Here is a 27,061-nt window from a genome sequence, read left to right as displayed (position 1 = left end):
ACTTATCACAGTTATTGTTCCAAAAATGAGAATGTGTCCTCATCCACCTTATTCACTAGATCTGGCACCATGCAACTTGTGTCACTCCCTCTAAGTCAAAATGACTTGAAAGGTAACTGTTTTGAATAGATTAAGGATGTCAGTTGACAGTGCAACTGAAAACAATCATGAAAGAGGCCTTCGGGAACTACTTCAGAAAGTGGCAAGAACATTGGGATAAGTGTATTTGAAGTAAGGGGCAATATGTTGAAGGGGATAAATGGCAATGCGTCTTCTACTGTAATAACTTTTTAATTTAAAAATTCATTATATTTTATGACATCTCATACATTATATGGGCTGAGAAATTCTACAATCTCCCTATGGTAAGCTAGAGATCCAGGAAAGTCAATGGTATAAGCTCCCATATGAATGCTGGCAGGCTTAATCACCAGGAAGAGCCAATGTTTTAGTCTGAGTCCAAAGCCCTCCAAATGCTAACGCACCAGTGCAAGATAGAAAGACAGAGTTCCTGCTTGTTCATCCTTTTGTTTCAGATCTTCAACTAATTAGATGAGGCTCATTCACATTAGAAAGGGCAAGTTGCTTTACTCAGTCCACACATTCAAATGCTGATCTCATACTGAAACACCTTTACAGACATGCTTAAAATATTGCTCTACCAAATTTCTGCCATCTTGTGGCCCAGTAAAGTTGACACATAATCATCATACATAAGTTCTTTGCATTTTTAGTCAATAGTTTGGCATAGCTAAACTAGAACTTTATAATTTCAATATTGGTGCAATTATTTTTGATCCCTCCATTTTCTGGAAACAAGAAAAAAATGTTTAATCAGGTACCATGAATTACTCAAAAATTCTTATTTTGAGTTTCATTATCATGGTCATAACATTATGTTAGTTGTTGGCATTCAAGAGGTATTTCAGTACTCTATAGTGCTTCTGATCTCCATTTTGAACAGTTAAGAACAATATACTAGGGTAAAAACTCCTGTGAGGTCAGAGGATAAAGAACCAAGATTTAGGAGTAATGTTCTTTGTTTCCACCTAATGTTTCTCATTTCTTCAAATAAGGTATGGTTAAGAACTGATTTCAATGAACCCAGTGTCCCCAGTTTAAGAGGTCTGTAAGTCAGGTAGTTGATGGGCCCAGATCAGATAAATGACCCCTGGGGCAGTGTTGTTTATTTCACATTCTTGCCAATCAAAATATCTGCTCATGTCCAACAAAAATCCATTAAATCACACACAATGGGATTTATAAAAGTTTTATAAGTAAATCTTTATTTATGTACCACACTGACTTTAAAATAGCCCAAACAAAACCTTGGTTAAAAGAGAATGAAATTAACTCTATTAGTGGTACTTGTTACCCAAAAATCTATTAATTAGAGATCAGTGTAACCCTATGTCCTGTTATGGACTGAAAGAAATAAGTTGGAACAGGTCTGCTTTGAATTACATTCTAGGAATCTTCTTTAGTCACAAGAACACCAACTGAGAAATTTGAAATGGATATTCTACATATCCACACAAATACAGATACTATATAGACAAAGTATATATGGTATAATCATTTAATATCCAAATGATTTACATTTTTTAAACCGAAAGTAGTATTTATCTTGCAGGACACTGAAAATCATTGCTTTCTAAAGGAAATCTTCTTCAGAGCAATTTTGCACACAAGAGCAGCTAAACTAATCTAATCTTAAATAGACTAAGAGATTTCAGGATAACTTTCAAAGACATTAAATAAAAGATAAAGGCAATATAAAAGAAAATGTGTAGCCCTACTGAGACTCTGCACACACTCTAGGCAAGATTCTGGAGGAACATAATAGTACTTATAAATTTCACAAATGCTTTGCAAACTCTCAGCAGATAATCTCCGACTGTGTGCTACACAATAAAGAACCACAGCAAGTTTATTGTAACTTGACATTCTTCTGCTTTCATTCTTAGGGATTGTGAAGCTTAAGTGGTTTTCACAAACCACTCATAACCAAAACCTTGTTTTAAACATCTGTAGCAAAATAAAAATAATGTGCATTTAAAGCAAAATCGATAGCTGAGATTATTACATGAAATGAATTTCATGTAATATGCATATATCAATTTATTTCTATAAAGAATTTCTGAGTTACTAAAGATGGTACAAGTATAAAAAAAGATGAGGAATGTAACTGTATTTTATACCTAAAATGTACCAATAAACTTAATGATAAAAAAAAAGAACTTAAGGAAACCAAAATAAATATCCTCAAAGCAGGAGAAAATGTTCCATGATGCTCATCAGGAAAGTTGGTCAATACTTTTACCTATGACAAAAGCACAGCACCATTTTCCTGCTGGACAAGAACTCATGAAGAAATCACAGCACGATAGCAAAACTTACACATATATATATATATACATCACATACGCATACACACATACACTGGAGTGGGAGAGGAAAAGGAAGAAAGTTTGTTTAGAAGTGTAAAGTCTATTCATGAATCAAGATTTAAGAAAACCTACTGAAAATTCAGCAGTATATAAAAACAAATTTTTTCATTATATTCTAAATATTTTATTCATGGAAATGATGAATGAACAAAACAGACAGCATAGTCAACCCATATGATTGATTTTATGCTGTCTACAATTATACAGTTCTTCACTTCATAGAAGGAAAGTACCAGCATAGAAGGAGTTGTGGGTCAGAGTGATAGCCAGCCCATACTCAAGGCAAGCCAAAATAAAATGCTGTGTTTGTAAGCCACGGACTGAGATTTGGAGGCTGTTACTGCAGCATAACCAAATGAAAGCTGACAAAACCTTGATTAGAAAATGCAATCATGGGGCCTGATATTAAAAGAAGGTCTGAAAAGAGTATGTCCAGTGTGGATTTTCTCTAAAACCTTTAATCTGACTCAACTAAAACAGTAAGGCCACAATGAAATCATTTAGAAACCATGTTGGACTGTCAGAAGTCAAGATAATTTAGAAAAACAAGTGAAATTGGAGACACAAATATATTTTCTCCAATAAAGCAAGTACAAGAAAAAGGAAAAAAATAAAAAAATAAATTTAAAAAATTTAAAAAAAAAGAAAGAGGGCTTTCACTTAATATCCTAAATCCTGGAGAAAATGGGACAAAGCAAAGGAGCTTGGATGGGGAAGAGATCCACTAGTCTAGAACTAAAGGAGAATGTCTAAGGCTCGTGCCTTGATCTATTTTTCTGATAGGAGGTGATCATCCATCCATATCATTTTTTCTTTGTGATTTTATCAATTTTGTCCTATTTTGATACTATTATCAACAGATACACATTAAGGATTGTTATGTCTCTTGGTGCATTGATCCCTTTAGAACTATGTAATGCCCTTCTTTATCTCCAACAACTTTCCCTGCTCTGGGGCCTGTTTTGCCTGAAGTTAATAGTTACTCTTGATTTCTTTGATTAGTATTACCATGGTATATCTTTCTCCATCACCTTACTTTTAGTTTGTATCTTTATATTTATAGTGGGTTTCTTGTAGACAACAAATAGTTGCTTATTTTTTGATCCTCTCTGACAATCTTTGTATTAATATATTTAGATCACTGAAATTAAAGTGAATATTGATATAGTTAGGTTAATAGCTACCATATTTCTTATTGCTATGTTTTATCCTTTACCTTTGTTAACATTTTGGCCTATAATGTTTTTCTGCCTTTTGTGGTTTTTACCTGAGCATTTCATATGATTCCTCTCCATTCTAAGCACATTAATTATAGTTTCTGAAGCTTTTTAGTGGTTATCTAGAGTTTGCAATTATACACTTGCAACTAATCCGTATCTACTTTCAAATAACATCACACCAATTTGTGGGTCAGCAAGTATCTTATGATAAAAATATTCTGAATTCTTACTTTTGTCCCTTGAATCATTGCCGTCGTTCATTTCATGTATAAGCATATGTGGTGCATATGAATACATAAAGATATAATCAAATACATTGTTGCTATTTTGAGCAAATGCTATCAGAACAACTAAAAATAAAAAATATTTATTTTACTTTTTTAGGTTGATCCAAATTTTTGACCTAAGTCATTTTCCTGCTCTCTGAAGAATTTCTTTGAAGACTATTTGCAAGGCAGGTATACAGGCAACAAATTTCCTTAATTTTTGTTTGAGAAAGTGTTTCTTCTTTAGTTTTGAAGGATAAATCAGCAGGGTATAAAATTCTAGTTGCAATTCTTTTATCTCAGCAGTTTAAATATTTAATTCCACTTCTTGCTTGCATGGTTTCTGACAAGTTGGATGTAATTCTTATTTTTGCTTTTCTTCAGTTTTTGATGTTTATCTTATACTCAAGCACAGATTCCTCAGCTGTGTTCAACTAATAAGCCCAAAAGCATTCATTTCTGATAAATGTTTATTCCTATAATTTGTTTCAATATTTCTTAAAATTTCTGTTTCTGTGCTCGTAATAGCCACCTGTTCTTACATATTTTTTTCCCGTTAAATCCCTTAGGATTTTATTTTTTAATTCTCAGGGTAATTCTAGCACTCTTTCCACATTTTACTCTGATTCAAATTTATTTTCTTCGAATTACATTTTTTTTCCCTTTTAGTATGCCTCATAATTGTTGTAGAAATTGAATATAACATACTAACTAAAAGGAACATAAATGTGCCCAAGGTAATATAGAGATAAGAGTGGGAAGGAGCTTCTATATTCTTATGATTATGTCTCAGCCTTTTAGTGAGCCTGTGACCCTAGACCATAAACTTCACCATTGCTTTTCGGGTTTTTTTCCTCCTCATAGATGGGACAGGATGACTAAAAGAAGGTGGATTTGGATACTTCTCCTCTCCCAGGTAGGTTAGGTATAAAATAGCTCCTCCTGAAGGTAGGCCTTGTTTAGAATAGTATGCTTTGGTATATTTTTAAATGGTTCTCTTTCTTTCCTCCTGCCAGAAGCAAAAAAGGATTTTTTCCTATATTTACTGTGAAGAGTGGGTTAAGCACCTTCAGTTGAAAGTCACAAAAATGCAGATCCCATGTGACTAGGTTCCCCTGGAATTCAATTCAGAGTTGTCCACTTTGATTATCTAACAATCCATCAATTGAAGTTTAGATGATCCCACCCTGTCACTGAATCCTATGGCATTTTCTGTTCTGATACAAATTGTGATTCCCTGTATCTGCCTGTCTCTACTTTAGGGATATCAGTTTGCCCTAGGACCTCACTTCTCAGAATCTAAGAAGAGTTGTTGATTTTTCAGTTTCTTCATATTTTTGTGTGTTGTGAGGATGGAGTGACAACATCTAAACTTCTTACCATGTCATATAAGAAGTTGCAAGTCTGTTTTGTTATTTTTAATCTGACCTCTTACTGATATAAGCCAGGAATGGTGACACTAAAGAGGTAGTGCTCTTCTCAGCAGATTCAAATGGGTAACTACTGCAGGTATTCACATTATACCTGGTAGAACATACCCAGTTTCTAAAAACTATGTCTTGATATTCTAAACCTTTCGCAGGGCAACACATTTTATAGTAAATTTTCCCCAGTTCTATGGATTCTTCTCCTCTCTACCCAGCTATTATCTCTGTCACTACCACTTTGTTGGATCCTCCCTCTGAGGCACCCTTTTCCTCATAACCTTAACATTTGCTCTAAATAATGAAGTCAGATGTATAGCTTACTACAAAGCACATGTATATCAAAGTACCATAGCACTGAGCTCCATGAGTATAGGCCTGCTTGAACTGGTGAGGCCCCAGTTATTCATTCAATAAGGTCTTTCCTTACCTCATGTAGTTCTGGACCTAGAATGCAGATTGAGAAAACATTCAGAGACCTACTGCTTTACTGCAAATCTCAGCTCTACTACTTACCAACTTAGGCAAGTTCTTTAGTCTCTTTATGTTTCCATTAGTACATTTTATAAAATGGGAGTAATAATTTTATCTGTACCATGGGTTTTGAGAAACATAAATGAATTCAGATATATAAAGCCCCTAGATTAGTGCTTGGTATATAGTATTACATAGACATAACTCTGATAAGACCTACCAATACACAATACCAGATGCAAGGAAAGATATTGGATTGGAAAGGAATATGTTAGTGCCTGAGATATTGATTCTTTAGCCCTTAGGGTGACTAGCAGGGAACTAGGCCAGTTATATCCAGCCAAAAGCAACCAGGTACATCATTAACATAATTTCAAATTTCTACATGAGTCAAGATGTGAAAGGAGATTTGGAATCACAGCATTTTTCTATTTCCCATAAGGATAGAATACATTATTATAGACCCATAATATTTTTTCAATTCTATTTTCTTTTACTCTGAAGAAAATATCCTGGGAAACAGCCTCTGACTTTTTCATTCTATACACCATTACTGCAGAACCTGTGCCGATTAGCCAACCATGACCTAAAGAAGTTGAATAATTTTACATTGCACTACTAGGGTTTAGATTTTTGTGTGAGAATAGAACTGAAATTAATCATGAGTCATTTTGTCTGGACTCTGGAGCATTTCTATTTATTCCAGTAATTTTTTTCCTGTCTGTTCCTTAAAATGGCATGTACCTAGTAAATGCTGCTGTGAGTCAGTCAAACAGTATGTGCACTGACCCCTTCAAGAGCCAGGTGATAACTCTGAAGCTTGACTCTGTAGAACTCATGTGAAGTTCAAGAGCTCTGGCTAAGTGCTCTGATCTGGTGGGAATTGCGAACACATCTCTCCTTAGAGTAACTCTGGTACTACATTATACTACTGCATAAATGTACTGTACTGCTTTTCTGCTGCTTAGCCATCCTCCTTAAGATTATAGCTTTATAAAGATATAAGGAAACTAAGTAATTTAAGTATTATGGATTCATTATATTTCTTAAGAAAAATTGTAAGATTCCCCAACATTCACATTCTTTTAATTGCATATTTAAATGTGTACAACATATTAATCAGGGTTCTCCAGAGAGACAAAGCCAATAAGACAAACAGATATATATAGATATAGATATAGATAGATAGATAGATAGATAGATAGATAGATAGATAGATAGATATAGATGTATAAGAGGGGACTTACTAGGGAATTGGCTCACATGATTACAGTGTATGAGAATTCCCAGGATGGACCATTTGGATGCTGAAGACCCAAGAATGCTAGCAATATTGTTTAATCTAAGTTCAAAAACCCAGAACTGGGAAATCTAATGGTGGAATTCTCAACCCAAAGTAAGAAGTCTGAGAACCCAGGGAAATGCTGGTGTAACTTCCAGAGTCCAAACACCAGGGCACCTGGAATTCTAATATCCAAGAGCAAAAGAAGAGTGTCCTAGCTCCTAGAGGCAGGAAATCCTTTTAGTTTTGTTTGTGCCCTGCTTTGTTTTATCTGGGCCAACTGGATGTCCTCCTCCCAGACCTACCCCACCCCCCATGGAGAGAAAATTTTCATTCACTTGACCTACTCACATGTCCATCTCCTCTGGAAACACTTTCACAAACACATCCAGAAGTAATGCTTTACCAGTTCTCTATTTGACACCCAAAATTAACTAGCACATAGAGTGTCGTCTAAACATTGCAGTTCCATAAGTCATTTTTATTCAGATGGTTTTCTTATTTATGAATAACTATACTAGACAGTAATGGAATCTTTTTTCTACTAGTAAATAGTGTTGTGGCAAAGCAGAACAGCTCAGTGTTATAGCCCAGTGTTACAGCTCTGTGTTACACCTCAAGTGCCACAGCTCATCAATTTGAAGACTTGAGAATCCGAGAGTTACTCAAAGAGATGGAGAAAATCTTTATTAACAGGTGGGCTCAGAGGAGTTTGCCCACTTTAAATTCTGAGCATGGAGCTGAAATGGAAGCAGCCCTATATAGAAATCTATGGGTTAGGCCCACATGCTGAGCGAGCATGCTCACAGAAATGGAGGGTTGGAGGTAACAGAACATTCTTGAAACATATGGTAGAAACATCTGAAGTTTGAACAGTGACAGAATACTTTGATACATTAGGCAGAAACACCATGCCACACAAACAGTTACATTTCTGGAACAGAACATTTTATGAAAAAAAAACATGGGTGGAGGGGAGGCATGCCCTGTTGGGTATTACTGCTTCATCAATAACACAAGAATGTACAGTATGTGAACTAAAGATCTCATATTCTGAAATAATTGTTAGTGAAAAAGTGAAGAAAGCAATCATTCCATTTATGGAAAAATAAATAGTAGAAAAGATTTCTCAGTGTTGTTGTTGCTGTTGTTATCCATAGGATAAACAGACTGAAAAGTTCCAGAATTACTTGGAAAACACAAAATAAATCCCAGAAGACTGAAGAACAAAAAAAGGCTTCAAAAAGATAAGTCAACCTAACTCCTCCATAATGCTATTATCATGCTTAAGTGCCCATGATATGGCCTCTTTTTAGAATCTCAATTTTCTTATCTGTAATATTACAGGGTATGGATTAAATAGGACTCAGATCTTATCTTGAAAAGATAAATGTCTGATTTTAAGATTCTCTATGTTTAAGCATATTAGGAAATTAACCAAAGTACCCAATACAAAAGGAAAACAAAGGAAACAGTCTCATTTTAGGACTTTATATAATCATATAAAAGTATATCAAAAGCTCTTATTGTATGGAGTTTACAGTATAGGAGTATATTGTATGGAGTATAGTATGGGGTCTTTGTTTTCAAGTTTGTGTTGGAAATAGAATAGAATCGTCTTGCACTTAGCCTAGTCCACTGTGGGAAATGGTAGAATTCAGCTATCTAGTTGTAAGAATAGATCACAAGAAGTTTGTTAACTAAGAAAACTAAGTCGTTCCTGGGAAATTCCACAAGTCTGTTTGATAAAAGAATGCCAGAAAACTTTAAGAGATGTTGTAAAAGTCTCACAGGAGAAAAACAGGTTTTCCTAGTTTTCTTATCTACCATTTTCTGGCATCAGAGGACCGAGACCCAGTGACTCTATGGGTGGTAAGAGAGATAGGACTCACTATGCACATCTGTGATGTTTGTGGTGGGCTGGTGGGCTTGATTTTGGCTAAAGTCATCCTGCTCTCTTGATGCTATCTGATAAGAAGAGGGCTGCAGTGTGCTCTGTGATGTACGAGATTGGTGAACGGAAACAGGGGACTTGTGAATTTGCCTGTAGCTTTTATGAGTCACTTAGTCATTTGTCACCAGAGGTTAAAATCAGAAAGAGGATAGTCAGAATAACTAAGCTGCTTTCCTACATGTATAAAAGCCTTGCTTCTTTCCTTTGTGATTGTCGAATAGTGCCAGAGGAATTAAACTGCTGTTCGTCCCCCAAGCTGTCTCCTTTTCTTTCTTTAAAAGTCGGTGCTTTCTGGGGTCTCAGGTCTCCTTCTAGAGAAACCACCAACAGTCCACAAACTTGCTAATCACATTAGCAGTAGCAAAATATTTTGGATATGGGTTATGTTGCTCTGGATAAATTCAAAAAAATCAAGTCAGCAAAGGAAAACCTTAAGCCAACTTCATTTAATCACTTTTAATAAAGAGAACTGGTAGCCACATTAAACCATATCTCCTTCATAGTTTTCTCATCTTTTTCTTCATGAATTGGGTTTTATCATTTAAATGGTGAGGTTAAATTAGATGGATCCTGGAATCTTTTCTTATTTTAATTATACAAATTATATACTAATTGTAAGATTTTATGTCTTTAGGGGAACCAACATTTTCACATTAGTAACTTCTGTATGTCATGTGGAAAAATATCAATTTTATAGTGCTTTCAGGTAATGGCTGACTAGGTGATGAGGCTGAATCATCCTACTGAAGAAAACTTTTAAAAAGTAAAGCTCTTTATGCACTATTGACATAAGAGATAAGGGGGTGGTAAAGCTGGCTAGAGTAGTAAGTGTGACCTGTGAATTACAAGATCCCAGACACACGTGCAGAACAGTTCCCAAAGCCCTGTATGTGGACTTTTCATGAGAACTTGAGTAGGTTTTCAATAGAATGGCCTAGATTAACATCAACCTGAGGTGTGGGATCTCAGAACTACCTCTCAAGACCCCTATGTAGAACTTCTGGGGGGTTTCCTTGAGACTTGGACAGTATAAAAGGACACAGATGTCGAGAAGAGTTTGCTATCACGGCTTTCCTCATGATAGTCCACCCTGTTTTCTCTAGGGTGTATTTTTATCTTGATTTTTCCTCTTTTACTCACCCTAAGCTTGCTCATCAGAGCCAGTTCCCTCCTCACTCTTCACTTATACTTCTTCAGTTAAACTTTGCCACTCCTTTTGGCTTGTTTCATCCAATTCTTTAAGACATGAAGAACGTGGAAACCAGCTCCAGAAGGAAACAGGAGCACCCAAAACCTAGTGACATTTATTTGGCAAGCCACTTTTAGAAGGAACTATCTGATAGTACTATTGGTGCAGACTCCATGCAAAGCAATATGGCAGTTATTCAAACATTAAAAATAAAATTACCATATGAACATAGCTGACCCTGGGAATGAACAGTGAAGTCAGAATTCAACTCCTGCCAAAGCAGAAGTCTTAACACAAAATTCCTTGTATGAGATTAAAAATCTCCAAAATCTGCAGCATTCTGCAATGGAGCTATGGGTTTAGCAAACTTTTTAGCAGGACTGTTTAGGTGATCCACAGAAACGCAACCTTGTTCATGGACCATGAACCTCAGAGTTCTGGTACAGTCAATGAAAAATTCTGTAAAGAAAGCCAGCCTCACTCTAGATATCAAATAATTTCCAAATACATGTCTAGGAAAGAGTCAAGGAATTGTTCCCCTCTAGATAAAATAACATGAACAGAAGCAACAGAAGCCACAAAAGTCTCTTAAGAGGGCAAACCAAACTTTAACATGCATACACTTAATAGCAGAAATTTAAAGTACACAAAATAAAAAGTATAGAAACACAAGGAGAAAAACAAATCTACAATTATAGCTGAAAATTTTAACATTCCTCTTTCAGTAACTGATGGGGTGGTACCTCCCTTCCCCACCCCTGCCAAAACTGTATCAGGAAAAGTGAGGTAAAACAAAAGTTTTGAATAAAGTAATGAACCTCAAAGTACAATACCCAAACTGCCTAGGTTTCAACCAAAAATCACTTGTCACATGAATAACTAGGAAATTCTTACTCTTGATTTTAAAAACAAAATGATAGCTTGTGTGTCTTAAATATCACATGGTCTCACATATGAGAAACTCAAAATATAAATAAAGAGCAAAATAAAAGATAGATAGTAGGAAGTAGCAAGGTAAATCTTTTGTAAAAGGGAAGGGAGGGAACCAAGAAATGGAGGGAAAGGACAGAAAGGGAGGAGAGAGGGAGAAAAAAAATAAGTAAGATGTGTTATGTACACAAACCAACTTCTCATGAGGAATGTAATAATTATATACTACAAACATGACCAATTAAAATTAAAATAATAGATTTAAATACAAAGATAACAGCAATTTAAAAGATCTGGCAAAATTTTTCAAATAGCTATCATAAAAATGCTTCAGTGAGCTATTACTAAAATACTGGAAACAACTGCAAATAGAAAGTCTCAATGGAAAAATATTATGTAAAGAAAAACTCAATGCAATTTTTAAATTTTAAATTTTAAAAACTCAATAGATGGGCTCAATAGAATAGGGGATACAAGGGGAAGGGAAAAGCAAACAAAAATAAAACCACATAGATTTACACAATCTGAACACATACTTTAAAAAAATGGATGTATTAACGGTGCTCTGTTCAACTGTAATAAAGTATTTAACATATGTGTCATCAGAGTTTCAAAAAGAAAAGAAGGGGATAAGTCTAAAAATGTAATCAGAAATGTCTAAAACTCCCCAAATTGGCAAAATATAAAAACCTACGGGTTTAATAAACTAAGTACAATTAGGATAGTCCCAGAGAAATATGCATCAAGATATATGATAGCCAAACTTCTGAAAATAGAAGAAAAAGAAAAAATCTTGAAACCAACTAGAGAGGGATGAAGTAAGGATGAGACCTTACCTATAAGGGAAAAGCAATTTAAATGACAGTAAATTTCTGATCAGAAATTGAGAAGGCAAAACAGAATGTAACAAGGGGCCAGGGATCTAGCTCAATGGTTCCACTGCCTGCCTCACAAGAGCAAGGTTCCGAGTTCAATCCCCAGTACACCCCCTAAAAAAAATTGTTATCTAGCATGATCAAAAGAGTATGAAAAAAAATTCTTCTAGCCCCACAATTATGACTGAATTCCTATTAAACCCAGGTTGAGTTGTGATCAACTAGTAAATGTTTCTCTCAATTTCGTAGCACATGCTCAATTGAAAATGGAATGGATGGAAGAGCTGACATTATGAAAAGTTCTATTAAAAAAAAAAAAAGAAAAGCTCTATTGATTCACTCTCAGGATTTGAGTGACTGAGCTCTAGATTTATCCAGGAGATTTGTTTCCTAGTAAACCTATTTCACCCAAAGCTCAATGGGAAATTCCTTTGGGAAGAAAGAGTTGCTTGTTCTCAGTATTTTCCTAGAGAAGTAAAACATGTAACTGCAGGTATGCATTTACCCATGTGGCAGCTTACTTACATGTTATGTGTTAGGCAATAAAGCAAATGTTTTTTGACAGTGTCTTTAAGTGGTTGGAATAACTAGACCTAATCATGTGGAAACAGGAGATCATCATCTAAGATAGCATGTCTGTCTCCTCAGTTTTTCCCAAGTGTCCCCTCTCAACCCATCTGACAAAGCCTCAAAGTTAGCATTTAATGCTCCATTCCATTGGCTTTAAACATGGATCTCTTTTTATTACAATACAGAAATAGATATAAAGATCAGGCCCACTCTTCTTTTCTCTATGATTTCTTCTACACAAAACTGGAGCCAACTCTACTCTCTACCTTGTCCTATTTCCTTCCAAAATGCCTGCAGTGACCCGAGAGGTTTTATTTCTTCATCTTGGTCTCTTTGTTTTGAAAATTCAGCATCAAATCATCTGTGTTCTTGGTCCGTATGTGACCTTTTTCCCAATGCTGATAGTTGAGTGTCTACCCCCAAATTACTTTAAGAGTCCATCAAGCACACCAGATTTTTTGTTAACATCATAGTTAGAATTCTGATGCCAGATGAAGGACCACTCTGAGGCCAGGTATTAGTGTGCTTTCTATGAAGTCTATTTCTGTTCAGTAGAGTGCTCACATATGGCCATCTAGTCCTACTATCTTGGCTTTGCTCTTTAGATTTTAGGGTCCACTGACGCGTCAGCATCACCTGGGTACTCGTAAATGCATACATGTTAGACAATGAACCAAATATTTTTGACAATGTCTTGAAGTGTTGGGTACTTGTTATAAATGCATACTGAATCTAAATCAGTATGTGTAAGCTTAAGCCCAGGAATCTTGCTCTAACAAGCTTCAGGTGATCTGTATGGATATTCAAGTTTGGGAAGCATTGTTTTAGGGGGCAATTGCTCTAGCCCTACTGTGGCCATGCCTCTTCTTACAAAAGGCCAAGTCCACACAGGCAAGAGAAAGTACCTACTTCGAGCTGTGTCTCTCTTTTTAGGTCAAGCTCCCAGTATCTATTCCCACTCCTGGGACAAAGGAGATCAATGCCCAAGGGATGTACTTCAGCACCTGCACAGACCCCTTCTGCAGTTCATCCTTCTGAGGCCAACAAGGCCACCAGTGGACGGCCAACTTCCAACTCCCAAGTTTTGGGAAGGTGAGAATAGAGTAAGCATTTGAGAGCTGCACTATCATGTACATAGAGAAGAATCCATATGAGGTGTAGGAGGGGGCTAGAAAGAGCAGCAGAGGTGGACATCTCCATTTGTGCTATTTCCCAAGGGACTTTAAATCCTGCCTTCCTTCTACACTTTATTAACTAGAAGAAGGGTCTTTCTGACTCCATTTTCTTCCTCACACCTTTTATCTGATTCTCTAGCAAGTACCAAGTTTTAGGCCACACTTTTCACAGATGATTGGCACAGTCTTTGTAAATGAAAGGTCAAGATCCTAAGATTTGTGTCTTTCGCTTCTTCTCCTGCATTCCTGTGGCTTTCCCTTACCTCTGCAGCTAGCTTTCTGTCCTTTTCTTCAGCTCCTTTATTAGCTTGCTTACTTCTCTCCCTCCATATAACACAATACAAACAAATACACACCAGTGAAGACGTGACTTGTGTCCTGCCTCTGTTCTAGCCCCCTCCTCCTATCCCACCCAGGAGTCAAATGGCAGAAGCAAGACTACTTTTGCACAAGTCTAAGCAGTCTCATTCACACTCTAGCTTTCTGTCCTCCATGTAAAATATGTCAGGAGGCATCGGAAGCTAAGCCCTTACCTACCCAGTAGCCCACAAGCTCTCTCTTATTTCATTACTAAGAGTTTAGAGCATGACATCTGGAGCCAGCCTGCATTTCTCCAAAACCAGCTCTTCTCCTAACAGGCTGTGTGAGCACAGGTAACTCTTAAACTTTTCCCACCTAAATTTTCCTCATCTGTAGAATTTGACTAGTGTACTTAAATAATATAGCTACTATAAATAGACATGTATATAAGACATGAGGATTAATATATGTGAATCATTTAAACCTATACCAATATACTATGTCAAATACTATGTAAGTGTTAGCAACCAATATCATCATAAAATGTAAAATTCAGACTGGGTCTTTAGGATGGAGGTGGAGAAGTCTTGCCTGATAGGATTCAGAGCCCTTAAGGTTTTCTTTAGCACTGGAAAATCAAGAAAGCTCTCCGGGCCATCCAGATGAATTCACTAGATGGGAGTGCTTAAGGCCCAGTCCAGGAATTCTGGATACAACAGAAGCCTTTTTTCCCCTTATCTTTGGACTCACTGAGATTCTGTCCACTGGCCCATTCTCATTCTGCAGAGCATAGTTCTCTTCCACCATCAATAAATGTACATTTCCCACTACCTTTTCTGTGTGTCTTGTCCAATTCTCTGTTCAGTACACAAAAACCTGGAAAGGATTCCCTCAGGATTCACCATCCAATAACAGCATGAGCATACAACCTAGCCATTATCATCAAGAGCTTGTCCAAAAGAATTAGAAACAAGCAACTGTGCAGAATATTTTCTGACACAGGTGCAGACAATGGTGGCAACCATCTTCAGACACTGGAACTGTAGTAGCCACATCCAGTACTGTACATGCCACCAAAGGAGCAAGCTGTGCAGAACAAATCAGCGATTTGGACCAGCAAATCGATTTGGACCTGCACAGACCAGCAATTTGGAGGCACTGTCTCTGGCTTCATAGCCCCAAGTCTGGTTCTCCAGCCATCCCAAACTTCTTTAGTTTCCCAGTCTTCTTTTAATAATTCCTTTTCTTTTTACATCAGTCATAGTGGACTTTGGTAACTTGTGTCTAGAACTGTAAGAAAATGTTCCTGAGAGATATGTGTTTTTCAAGTCCTGAACATAATATCAATTTGTCATGCAAAGAAGCAAAAAATTGTCTTCTGCAGTAGAAGTTGTATTTTTCTTTGGATGATAAAACAGGTAAAAGAATATTAACTGATGAAGGAAATAAAAGCTAGTATATATTACATTTAAATATACTTTATAGCATCTCTTCTCGGCCTTTTGGCTAAGATCAAGTGTACTTTATAGCTACTCAGAGTCTCTCTGCACATCTTGTGCTAACCTCATACATTCCTAGCTATCTGGCCTTAGTCAAGAATGACTGTGGAAAGCCACACTACTGAGGAAATGAATACTAGCACAGAACAGCAAAGGGAGATTTGAGAAGACACTTCTGCTCCTTATCTACTAAGAGATACATGTGACATTTCCAGAAAGTTCTTTGGGGAAATTGGTAACAGGCCCATTTAGTATCTTTATGAGTCAGGGTTCTCCAAGAGAACAAACCAATAGAACGTGTGTGTGTGTGTGTGCGCGCGCACGCGTGTGTGTAGACGTGCGTATGGAGATTTATTATGAAGATTATGGAGGCTGAGAAGTCCCCTGATCTGCCACTTGCAAAATGATGAACCAGGAAAGCTGATGGTATCATTCCATCCAAGACTGAAGGCCTACGTGCCAGACTAGGTGTTATAAATCCCACTCCAAGGGCAGAGGACAAGTGTCAGAGCCCAAGTAGGCAGGTTGGGGGCCAGTGAATTGCTCCTTCCTCCACTTCTTATTCTATTTAATCCCTCAACAGATTGAATGGTGACCACCCACATGGGGAGGGGGCAATCTACTGACTTGAGTCCACAGTTTGCGATGCTAATCTTATCTGGAAACACCCCAAAATAATATTTAAGTAGGTATCTGGGCCTCCTCTGAACCTCTCCAATTGACACATAACATGATCTATCAGAGCACCTACATAATGGTGAGTTCACTTTACTCCAAGATTCATAAACTTAAAATGAAAGAGCTGGAACATACCTTAAATATTATTAATTTCCTCATCTCATTCCTGGGAAACTGAAGTCTAGAAAGGGCAAGGTAGAAGTCAAGTAACAGCAAGTTTCTAAGCCCATAGCACCTAAAAGATGTTCCCAGGGTAGAAACCACCTTGATTTAATTAATCCTCAATGTTTTGACAGGCTATTGAATTTCTTAATTAAATATCTGTCTGGCATCCTACATATGAAATTCAGTCACCAGGCATCACACTGGGTTACCTAGCAAATGAGCCCTGTCTACTTGGTAGTTAAATAACTACAGGACTATACATTTTCTAATGAATTCATAACAAGAAGGAAATTCTACTTTTATATTCATAGCAACCTCTGAAAAGGAGGTGTAGTTTAACAGGAAAAAATAAAACCTCATATAATCCTGCTTTGCAGATAGATTAAACCTTAACAGGAAAATGAATTCCCTTCTCCGAAGAAAACTGTGGTAAAGATCTGGGATGGTTAATCTTAACCTCTCCTGACCTCACAGGCGCCACTGTTGAAATTTTTTTGTCTCAAAGGACAGAACTCTTTCTTCTGTACCTGGTTTAATTACCTAGCAAGATAGAACACTGAAAGCAAAGAGCCCTCATTTAGACAAAATGTCACTCTTACTAATTACTTTTATTATTGTTATTATTAACATACCAATCAGTTGAGACTTGGTGGGTCTGCACCACAGATAAGAACATGAGGTGCAGAATTCACTCATTTGGGACTGAGAAGTTGATAAGTAGTCAGGAAAGATTTAAATCCACTCTCACCAGGCATGGTGGTTCATGCCTATAATCCCAGAGATGTGGGATGCTGAAGCAGGGTGACAAGTTCAAGCCCAGCCTGGAAATTTAGCAACTTATTGAGACTCTATCTCAAAATTTTTTTGAAAAAAAAATTTTTAAGGCATGGGTATGCAGCTCAGGCCTCATTATTCCTTGGTATCCAAAAGAAATTCATTGTGCTCGCCTCGGCAGCAGATATACTAAAAAAAAGTTCACTGTTTTGAACCACCAAGCCTAGGCTCCTTGCATTACACTGCTACCAGTTTTTGCAGTTATCCCTCTGCTCCTGACACTGTGATACAGTAGGGAGTAGTCTGAAAATGACATGGTCAACATATGTCTAGGTCAACTTGGTACAATTACGGTGTTTTCCCTTTTTGTGTAGACAGTGTTATTTTAGATCTAAAATGTTCCCCTCAACGTTTCATGTGTTTGGAAGGTGATTGGATTATGGGGGCACTGAACTCATCAGTGGATTTACTAAAGAATGATTTCAATAGCTTAGTAGGCTCTTAGGAGGTGGGGCCTGATTGGAGGTGTGTCACTGAAGGACATGACCTGGAAGAGTATGTTCTTGTCCCCAACTCCCCTCTTGCCGCTTCCTGGCTGCCACAGAATGAGCAGCTGTCCTCTGCTACATCCTTCCACCATGTCATTTCTGCCTTGGAGTCAGTAGATCATGGGCTGAAACTATAAGCCAAAATAAACCTCTCTCTTTTAAATTGCAGGTGTCACATATTTTGTCCTAGTGACAGGGAAGCCACTAAGACAGCAAGAAATAGGATCAAGGCTAAACAGTCTTTTTCACAATAAGCAATGCTAGCAATTTGGAACACCAGTTAAAAGCTGAGCTGGGAAAGTAGGAGAATGAGTAGGGGGGGAAACACTGAGCTAGGAAGTAAAAGAATACTGAGTTAGGAATGACTGATCTCATACAAGCTTAGGGCTCCTTTGAGAAGCTACTTGCAAAATAATGTCTAGAAAAGCAGAATGCTGGTGACTACGGGCTGATGTGTGATCAGTTTGACAACAGCTGTGGAGTTTTCCAGTGCTTTATCACAGCTGTCAATGTGTACATTAAATTCCTCATCAACATCAGCTATTCAAAATTCAAGTGCTTGTGCTGTTGTGATGACTGTAAGGAAACTCACTTGACCTTATCTCCTATCGAGATTTACCATTCTGTGGCCATATGCCTTATTTAAGGACATCCACACAAATTAGAGAATTTTAGAATTTTTCAAATCCTTCCTTAGATCTATTCACTAAGCTTCTTTGGCCAGGTCATGTTCAGGAAGTTCAAAGTCATCCATGCTAGAAGATTATCCTGACTTACCTTGATAGTTGGCTATAGCAGATGTTGCTGATGCCCTTGCCCTTGCCCTCTGTGAGCCAAATGCAGACTTCCAAGTACAAGTGTCACCAACTGAAGGCTTTCCTGAGTGCAGCAAGGCTAACAAGATGCTCCAGGGAATTAGCATCTCTGAGAGTAGCCATCAATCAATGATTGACAGGCAGTGACGGATATTGTACCAATGAAGGCAATGTCAACATATTTCATGCTGATGGTTGAAAAATCAAAATGAGAGCTAAAATTGTCTATAGACTCTAGAGCCATGGAGGACATTAGTAGGGTGATCATCTTAACCTTGTTGGTTGTACTTATTGTATGGTAGGTAATGCCCATTATTTATGTATGGTTCTTCGTAGTAACTCTTTTTATTCTCAACAGCTCATTGCCAATAAATTAGAACTAAAAAAAAAAAATTAGAACCCCTCCAAATAAAAGATCCAATAAAAAAAATGGGCAAGTGAAATGAATAGACCCTTCTCAGAAGAATCTGTTATAGTTTAGCAGAGTGTGGGAATCTGCTCAATGTCCAGGGGTCACCTGTCAGAGGTAGCTCCACCAGTTTGAAATAACCAAATCGGCTCAGGCTTTCTAATACAGAGTCCAAAGGAAAACTGGTTACTTAGTGGTTCTACATTCCTCAAAATCTAGCCCATATGTGGGGAGGTGTTGTTTACTTTGTGAATTTCATTCACTTACGGAACTTCTTTTTGGGCCACAGTCCTAACCTCTTTTTACTTAGCCTAATTCCTATCATTCTCTCCACATTTGCTTTTGCATTCCTGAACCTAGCAATATATACAGCTTGAGTTAAGTCTTAACCTGATGTACATGTTATTTTCTCTGTAAGGCTGACCAGCCTGACTCCACCTTAGGAACTGTCCCTTGCTAGCTACCTACTTACAAGCTAAATAGCTAAACTCTCACACAATGATGGCTCAGAATCATAATAGCCCCAATAATATATATCAGTATGTGCAAAATTGTGACCCACAGATCTCTAGTATCTCATTAATCCTTAAAACTGCAACATCAAAGTTTCAATGATTAAGTAAGTTTGAGAAACACTACATACTCTATCCTGTTGTCATGTATTCACAATGGCCCCCAGTTTAATTTTATTTAATGAAGGGTTTCCTAGGAATGAGATGTGAGAATTCATCCCAAAATATAGTCCCTTATAAGTATCTACACAATTTTCTGAGCATTCATGTGGCTTCAAATTACCCAAACCAACCAGGAATCTGGAAGACCAAGTTTGTTACCTTCAAAGCTTACCCACTGATTTTAGAGACTATTACCTCTAATTTTCCTAGAATTGACTCTTATGAGTTATCATGTCTTTTTCCACTCAGAGAAATATTCCCTTATTACTTCACTGTACTTTAAACTGGTTGCCACCTTTGATAAAATAATATAGGCAATGGTAGAGTGACTCAACTTTTAATAAGTTTTTAATGCAAATATTGTCAAAGGCTTTAGAAAGTCTAAATATATTTTATTCATATGTTCCTTTTCATCTACATGTACATTCATTCCCTTGTAGAATTCTAGGAGATCAAAGAGCAGTTCCAATCTGAAGGGGAAAAATTGCAGAGCTAACGAAAAAGCCAGAGGGTGTTCATAGTGCTTGAACCAATTTAGAATAAAATTAAACAGAAAGTTTCTTTTCGTAGCATATTCCCAATAATTCAGGATATTCTTTTGCTTGCATTTGAACATGTTAAAAACTTTTTTAAATGATGGGGGAAAAGTGTTGAGTGATTATATTGTGTAAATATGAAAAGTTTTGTGCTTTATCTTTTAAAATGTTTTCAAATAAGCTTCAACAATTTTAGACCACAAAAATGCCTATGATGTACAATTTCTATCCATAATGTGAATAAATTTTGATTTTTAATATTGTAATGAAAGTAGCCACAAATTTTAGATTACAAGAGAAAATTAGTTGTAAACCCTTTCAAGAAACTCAATCCAATTCTTAAATGATACTAGAACAAAAATAGTCTCTAAGTAGTTGCCATTGCTCTAAAATTTTACATAACTTCCAACTCATTGGCCCTTTGTGGAGACAAAATATCCCATAGCAAACATACTGAACATTCCAATAAAACAAGACCAATACTCTGGAGTATGATTCACCTTTGGGCAAGAAGCATCAGGACAAAACTAAAATCTCAGAGCCTCTTTACCTAGTTATTTAACTGTAGTCTAGAGGGTTTTCAGTTCATTTCCATTAATAGCTATGGAAAGTCAAAATGCCTTTTAATTAAGAACAAAGTTGAATCATCCTTAATGCTTTTCAATGCCTTTGACAGAAAATAACCAAGGACACGAAATTGAGCAACTCATACGCCATGTTTACTGAATTGCTTGAAAAAAGATATTAATGTAACAAGAGTAAGGCTGTCCATTCCCAAAAAACAATCAGAGAGGTCAAGATTCCAATACATGTTTTCATAATCAAAATCATGTTTGTGTGTAATCTATGTTCGATAAGACAACAGAAGTCAATTGTATTGGTTCATACCAATTAATGAGCATGAACTCATTACCTACTAATATGATAAACGATACAAAAAATAAAAACTGTCTTTGAAATACAACTAATAAGGTTTTAAAACAGGCACCACGAGGCCTCGCATATATTAGACACCAAAGTATACTGTTATGAGTGTGCAAAAATAACAAATAATGCAAAATGATACCAAACTCCATGCTCAACTATTTAGTAAGTACTAGTGGTTGTGAAAATGGAATCCAGAGACCAGCAATATCAGCATATTTTCAGCATGCAAATTCTCAGACTTCCTCCCAGATCAAATCGAATCTGAATCTGAATCTCTGCAATCATTGTTTTAAGCAGTCCCTCAAATAATTCTGATACTCACTAAAGTTTGAGGAGCACGAGGGGGACCATAGATGCTAACTGTTTTAGAAAGCCCAAAGGAAAAAAAAAAAAAAGAAGGCCCAAAGAGACTATTAAAGCCAAATTGACCACTGGGAAGTCTTTCTTAAGAAGTATCAGACTCAAAATACCTATCCTCAGCCAGGCATGAAGACACATCCCTATAATCCCAGTATTCTGGGAGGCTGAAGCAGAAGGATCACAAGTTCAACCCAGCCTGAGAAGCTTATTAAAACTCCATGTCTCAAAATTAAAAAAAAGAGTTAGGATATAGCTCAATATGAATGCCTTGGGTTCAATCCACAGTGACACACACACACACACACACACACACAATCCTCATAATACAATTAAGATGATCAAAAGATCTAAAGATTGCTGATTATTATAATCAATATGATTAACCACATAAATACATGGTCTGTATTCATGCTGACATAATTTAAATAAGAAAAATGAGAATATAGATTGTCTAGATTACAAAAACATGAGTAAAAGAACATTTTTGGAAGCAAAAAAATGTTAAAATATAGTCAAAGTTTTGAGGTAGGGAGCAAAATGGAACATGGGAGGAATGAGACTTTAGTAAAACCTTGCTGAAGCCAGCAAGATGCACATTCAAACACAGAGAGACCACGCTTCCAAGCCTCACCTGGGTTCTAGCCAATATAATGTAGGTAGCAGCAATATTTGCCACATTCACACCTGAGAACAAATATTCCATGTGATCCTGTGGCTTTCTCATCCCTTCCTTGATGAGAAGCCCCAGATTTAAGAGTGATAACTTGTTCCATGGAATAAGCCCCAAAACTTGTATCCCTGCTTGAATGTTGCCCAGCAATGCAGCAGGCCCAGAGCAGATGTGAAAAACAAACAAAGCTATAGCATGGGCATGAAATTTCCCCAAAGGCCCACACATTATAGGCCTGGTCCCCAGGTTGCCACACAATTGGGAAGTGCAGAACCTTTCAGAAGTGGAGCTATTGAAAGGAAGTCAAGTCAATGGAGGTATACCCTTGAAGGGGATATTAGGACTCTGTCCCCTTCCTGTCTATTTTCTTCTCAGCTTCCACAAGGTAAACAGCTTCCTCTGACAAAGGTGCCCACCATACCATAGTGCTTCACCACAGATCCAAAGATAACACAGCCAACTAACCATAGACTGAAACCTCTGAAGCTGTAAGCCAAAATAAACCTTTTTTCTTTTTAAGTTTATTATCTCAGATATTTCATAATAGTAACTGAAAGCTGACTTACATACAAATCTTGAGTTAAATCCAGAGATTTAACTACTCCAACTAAAACACTCTACAGATTACCGAGATGGAAATAGCTTACTCATACAATCAAGGGCAAGATTCAGCAAAGCCAAGAAGAAGCAGATGTCTATCTTTTAAGCAGTTAATCAAATTCCTGGAGCCAGAACACTGTTTTTTGTTTTGTTTTGTTTTTTAATTTGCTATTTTGAGCCATGGGCTCTCTTTTCCCCTCATTTACAACTAATTCTAGTTGCAATTCTAAAACTGTGTTTTCTAATTCAGAAAAGTAACATTCAGAATATTACCTTCTTCCAAAGAGACTTCATCTTCTGAGTGTTCAGTAGAGCAGATCATTTGCTCTCAAGGCCTCCTAGAAAACGTTGATAAATATTTTCACTTCATCAGCAAAAAAGACAGCAGTGGTTTCACGATCACAGTTAAAAGATGGTAATTTTTGCTATTACTGCATTATCTTTCTGTAAATAGTGAGTCCTCATACCATGATACAATAAAATGATTGGGTCCAGGTTTGGCGAGAAAAATCAGAAGCCATTGTAGGTATCCTGATTTAAAACATTCAACAAAGGATACTAGAGTTTTACACAAACATTGGAGAGCTGCAGGAGCAATGGTCAGAAGGGCTGCTGGATTTCAGGGAATTTAGGAATCTGAGGGCAGCTCCCATTACCAATTCTAGCTGCCTGCAGGCCAATGGTTGATCTTTAGAAAGATGCCTAGAACCATCTGGGACCACCGTAGATATTAGCTGTCTGCAGTATTGAAGTGAGCGACTCTCCAGAGTAGCCCAGAAAGCACTCTCCAAGCCCCACATGTGCTGTCGCAGACACCCTCACACTTTCCACAGCTGGTACTGGGGAACAACAGCTTGTCCCTTCCATATGGCTTCCAGACCTCACCAAAGTGACTCTCACTTTTCAGCAACCAGAAACTGGAACCCTGCTAGCTAGGAAACTTAGCTGAGAAATTTAATTTCCAGGGCCTTAGCCCCTGTCATACATAGAGCAAAGAAGAACAGGGATGAGTAGTAACAGAAAAAAATCCAGGCTGAGTACTAATAGACAAAATTGACAAAAAATAATGAATTACTTATACAAGGATGACCACAGGGATCCCAAAGTAATTTAGCTTTTGGAGATTTGTTTTTGTTTTTTTTACATGCTGAGGATCAACCCACATGCTAAAGAAGTATTCTACTCCTGCACTGCACTATACTTCCAGCCCTAAACATTTTTTTATGAACAACTTCTTGGGACTATGTAAGTCTTGGACACATAACCTAAGTGGAGCAATGACTGTAGCAGGCAAGATGGTTGTCATCAAATATATTGATTTCTTTCCCAGAGTTTTGGTGGCAACTAATGGAAAACAACTCTAGCCTGAGAAAATTTTTAGAGCAACTTCTCTCTGATCTTGGCCATTTGGTCTCTGTTGTGCTAATCAGGTCATAACATAAAACTAACTCATACTAGCTGAAACAAAAAGACAATTTCTTGGCTCCTATGTCTGGGAATTCAGATATGAAACAGTCTTAGGCTTTGCTAGAGATCTGGGATTCAGGAGGTGGTGTGAGGGTGTTGGGGCCATGACTTTTTCTCTACCTCATATCTCTATTTTTCATTCTTGCCTTTATAATTCAAAACAATTTCTTCTGTTACAAGGAAGATCCCAGGCTCTAACCTTCCCTATGATTTGGCAACCTCAAAGGAAAAAATGACTTGTCACTTTATTACCCCTCCCAGGAAAGACTTTTATCACTGTACTTGAGTCAAATGGTCACACATCCACTCCTGAACCAATCCCTTTGGCAGGGGAACAGATTACTCTCTTGTTGACCAACCTGGGACAGGTGAATTCCAGTGACTCACAACCTCCCAGTACTACAAGGAGTGCAAAAGGTGCTCCAGAATCCCAGAGAAAGAACCAGACACGGAAGACTAGGAAATAATCTACATCAGTTGAGTCAACTGGTGATAATGAAAAACTAGAGAAATGGAAAAACCGAAAGAGCCCAGATGTATGTATGTGGTGAAAGATGAGGAATTATCTAGAAGACAAAAGGTGAAAGGGGAAGGACACTGCTCTGGGAGGGGTAGAGGAGGAAGGAAAAAGAGGAGAAAAGACAGAAGCTCAGATCTCTTTTCCTTTTTCCTTTTCTCTTTCTCTTTCTTTACCATTCATCTCCTCTCAAACTTTCTCCCCAAGAACCTCAAAAGAAGTTCCTTAGTCTTCAAGAAACTGTGATAATTGCTCATATGACCCCAGTCATCCTTTTTTACTTTACAGACTCCAGTTTCTAAGCTAAAAAAATCACGTTTTCTTAGCCTTAGCCAGATATCTGGCTCCAAAGAGTCAATCAGTCACATCCTGGTGGGCAAGGTCAGGGCTGGGGAACACCTAGTCCTGTATTTCAAGAGACACAGTGCTGAGATGCTAATAAACTCTGGTACACTGAGCTACAACAGTCACATCAATCTGTTTTAATGATGCTATTGCTCTGTGAAGTTTCCCATATTAGAGAATTAAGAATAACAAGAAAATTGAGTCTGGACCTCCAGTGTTACTGTTCTTTTATATCTATAAAAATTTGACTTCTCAAATGTGGCTCAGATGAAAGTAGAAAAAAAAATAAGATAGTCAACCCTGGATCTATTGTTGACAGGAGGATGATTTAAAAGTGCTCCCTGGAAGGTAACACTGCATCCGTATTTCTGCCTAAAAGGGGATTTATTGTTGGCTCATCCCTCAGTCTGACAACAGGAAGAAGTTTTTTAAAAAACCACCTCTGTGACCAAAGCACAGGTAATACTTACCACACATGGGAGCAGAAAACAAAGGAAAGAGAAAACGTAGGGCTGTACAGAGTAGAAAATCATTTCCAGGGAGGAAGCCTGGCAGTAGTTCTTTATGGTTACGATGCACCAGGCTGCTTGATTCTGACCCATAACAGGCAGCCCCCAGATCAGCTTGAAATTGCATGTTGGAAGGGACTAATTTGCTTCTAGAACCTTAGATATTAGTCAGAGGTCATCTCCCACCCTAACCTACAACAGGTGGGCAGTTGGCCAGTCCACTGCCCTCTTTTTTGATCTAAGATCAAGGAACTTGGGAGTGAGAGAAGTTAAAATCTGGCAAATAATTTAATATGAGATGGCAGGAATCAGTTAAATCACAGAAGTATAGAATTTGTATCTCACTCTTTAGCTCAGATTCAGACAACCTCAAAGCACACAAAGGGAGTGAAAGTTTATAAGATTAAAGGAGTGAAAGTTTTTAAGATTTGCAATAATCTGACAATGTGTTGGTTATTTACGGCTTTGATTCCTCCACTAGGCCAAACTTGTGATAAACAGTAACTTCTATGTGTCTTTGTAAAGCTAATAGCACCCAGCACAAAGCTCTAATTTAGATACTCAGTTTGCTAAATGAAATAGCAGGTGACAAAAAAAGTAAAATGGATTAGCTAAATAAACATGTACTAATATATTGGTTTAGGTGGAAAATTCCACTTCAAATGGCTAAGTAGCAACAAATAGCAACAGAACAAAATGAAAAGTAGATGATATTTGTTCATTTTCTCTGGAATTAACTGACACCACGTGGTGTTTTACATCACATACACCAAGTCTTTGGTTTAACTGAATTATTTTCCCATCTGTAAAAGAGACAACTCATACTGTATTCCTCACAATTCAAGTAAGCCTTGATAATATTCCACATGCACACACTACACTGTTCTTTTTCTGCTTACCTCAGTGAGTAGGGAATAGCCTGCCCCCTTTAAATCCATTCCTACTCCTTTGATTTTCTTGAATTCCAATGGTTGTTCTGGAAAGCTGATCTCTGAAAGAGTTAAGATGCCTCCTTTAAATCATGGGGATGGAGGAGCAGATGGCACATTTGCCAACCGAGATGATGTTACTCTCACTTGGGTCTAAATTCCCTCCCTCCACCTGGCATCCTAGACAGCTGTGTCAGCTCCATCTGTCCACCTTCAATTCATCAGGTGAATGCTCTATTTTCTTAATTGAGGTTAAACTATCCCAACTAATCAAAGACAGGTATGGAATGTTCCCTGTCATTACCATGCTTCTGATATACAGTCTATGATAACCTACAACTACTCCTGCACTCATAAGCCACACTTTAATACATAAAAAGCTTAGCACAAATAGAGACAGCAGGCACGGCTCTTTTCAAGGACTTGCAGGCTGACTAGATGATGCCTTTCTTCCTGTGTAACATTTTTCAGCAAGCTTTACTGACACTCGAGATGTTTAGCAGACAAGGATCCCCTCCAAATCCTACCTA

General features: G+C 37.4%; 1 long non-coding RNA gene across 2 annotated transcripts in view; it reads right to left on the bottom strand.

Annotated features, from left to right (window-relative positions):
* Positions 1–27,061, bottom strand: part of LOC110344028 (uncharacterized) — a 529,159-nt gene that overhangs the window by 389,768 nt on the left and 112,330 nt on the right. For both annotated transcript variants that reach the window (XR_002386299.2, XR_015443502.1), the window contains exons 2-3: positions 26,502–26,593; positions 23,038–23,102 (exon numbers count right to left, since the gene is read on the bottom strand). This is a non-coding gene — a long non-coding RNA (uncharacterized LOC110344028). The remainder of the gene's footprint in view (positions 1–23,037; positions 23,103–26,501; positions 26,594–27,061) is intronic.

Source organism: Heterocephalus glaber, unplaced genomic scaffold (assembly GCF_053883595.1).
Source record: "Heterocephalus glaber isolate CG9 unplaced genomic scaffold, H.glaber_assembly_v1.0 deba00000331, whole genome shotgun sequence".
Lineage (NCBI taxonomy): Eukaryota > Metazoa > Chordata > Mammalia > Rodentia > Bathyergidae > Heterocephalus > Heterocephalus glaber.
This window is presented reverse-complemented; position numbering and strand designations above follow the sequence as displayed.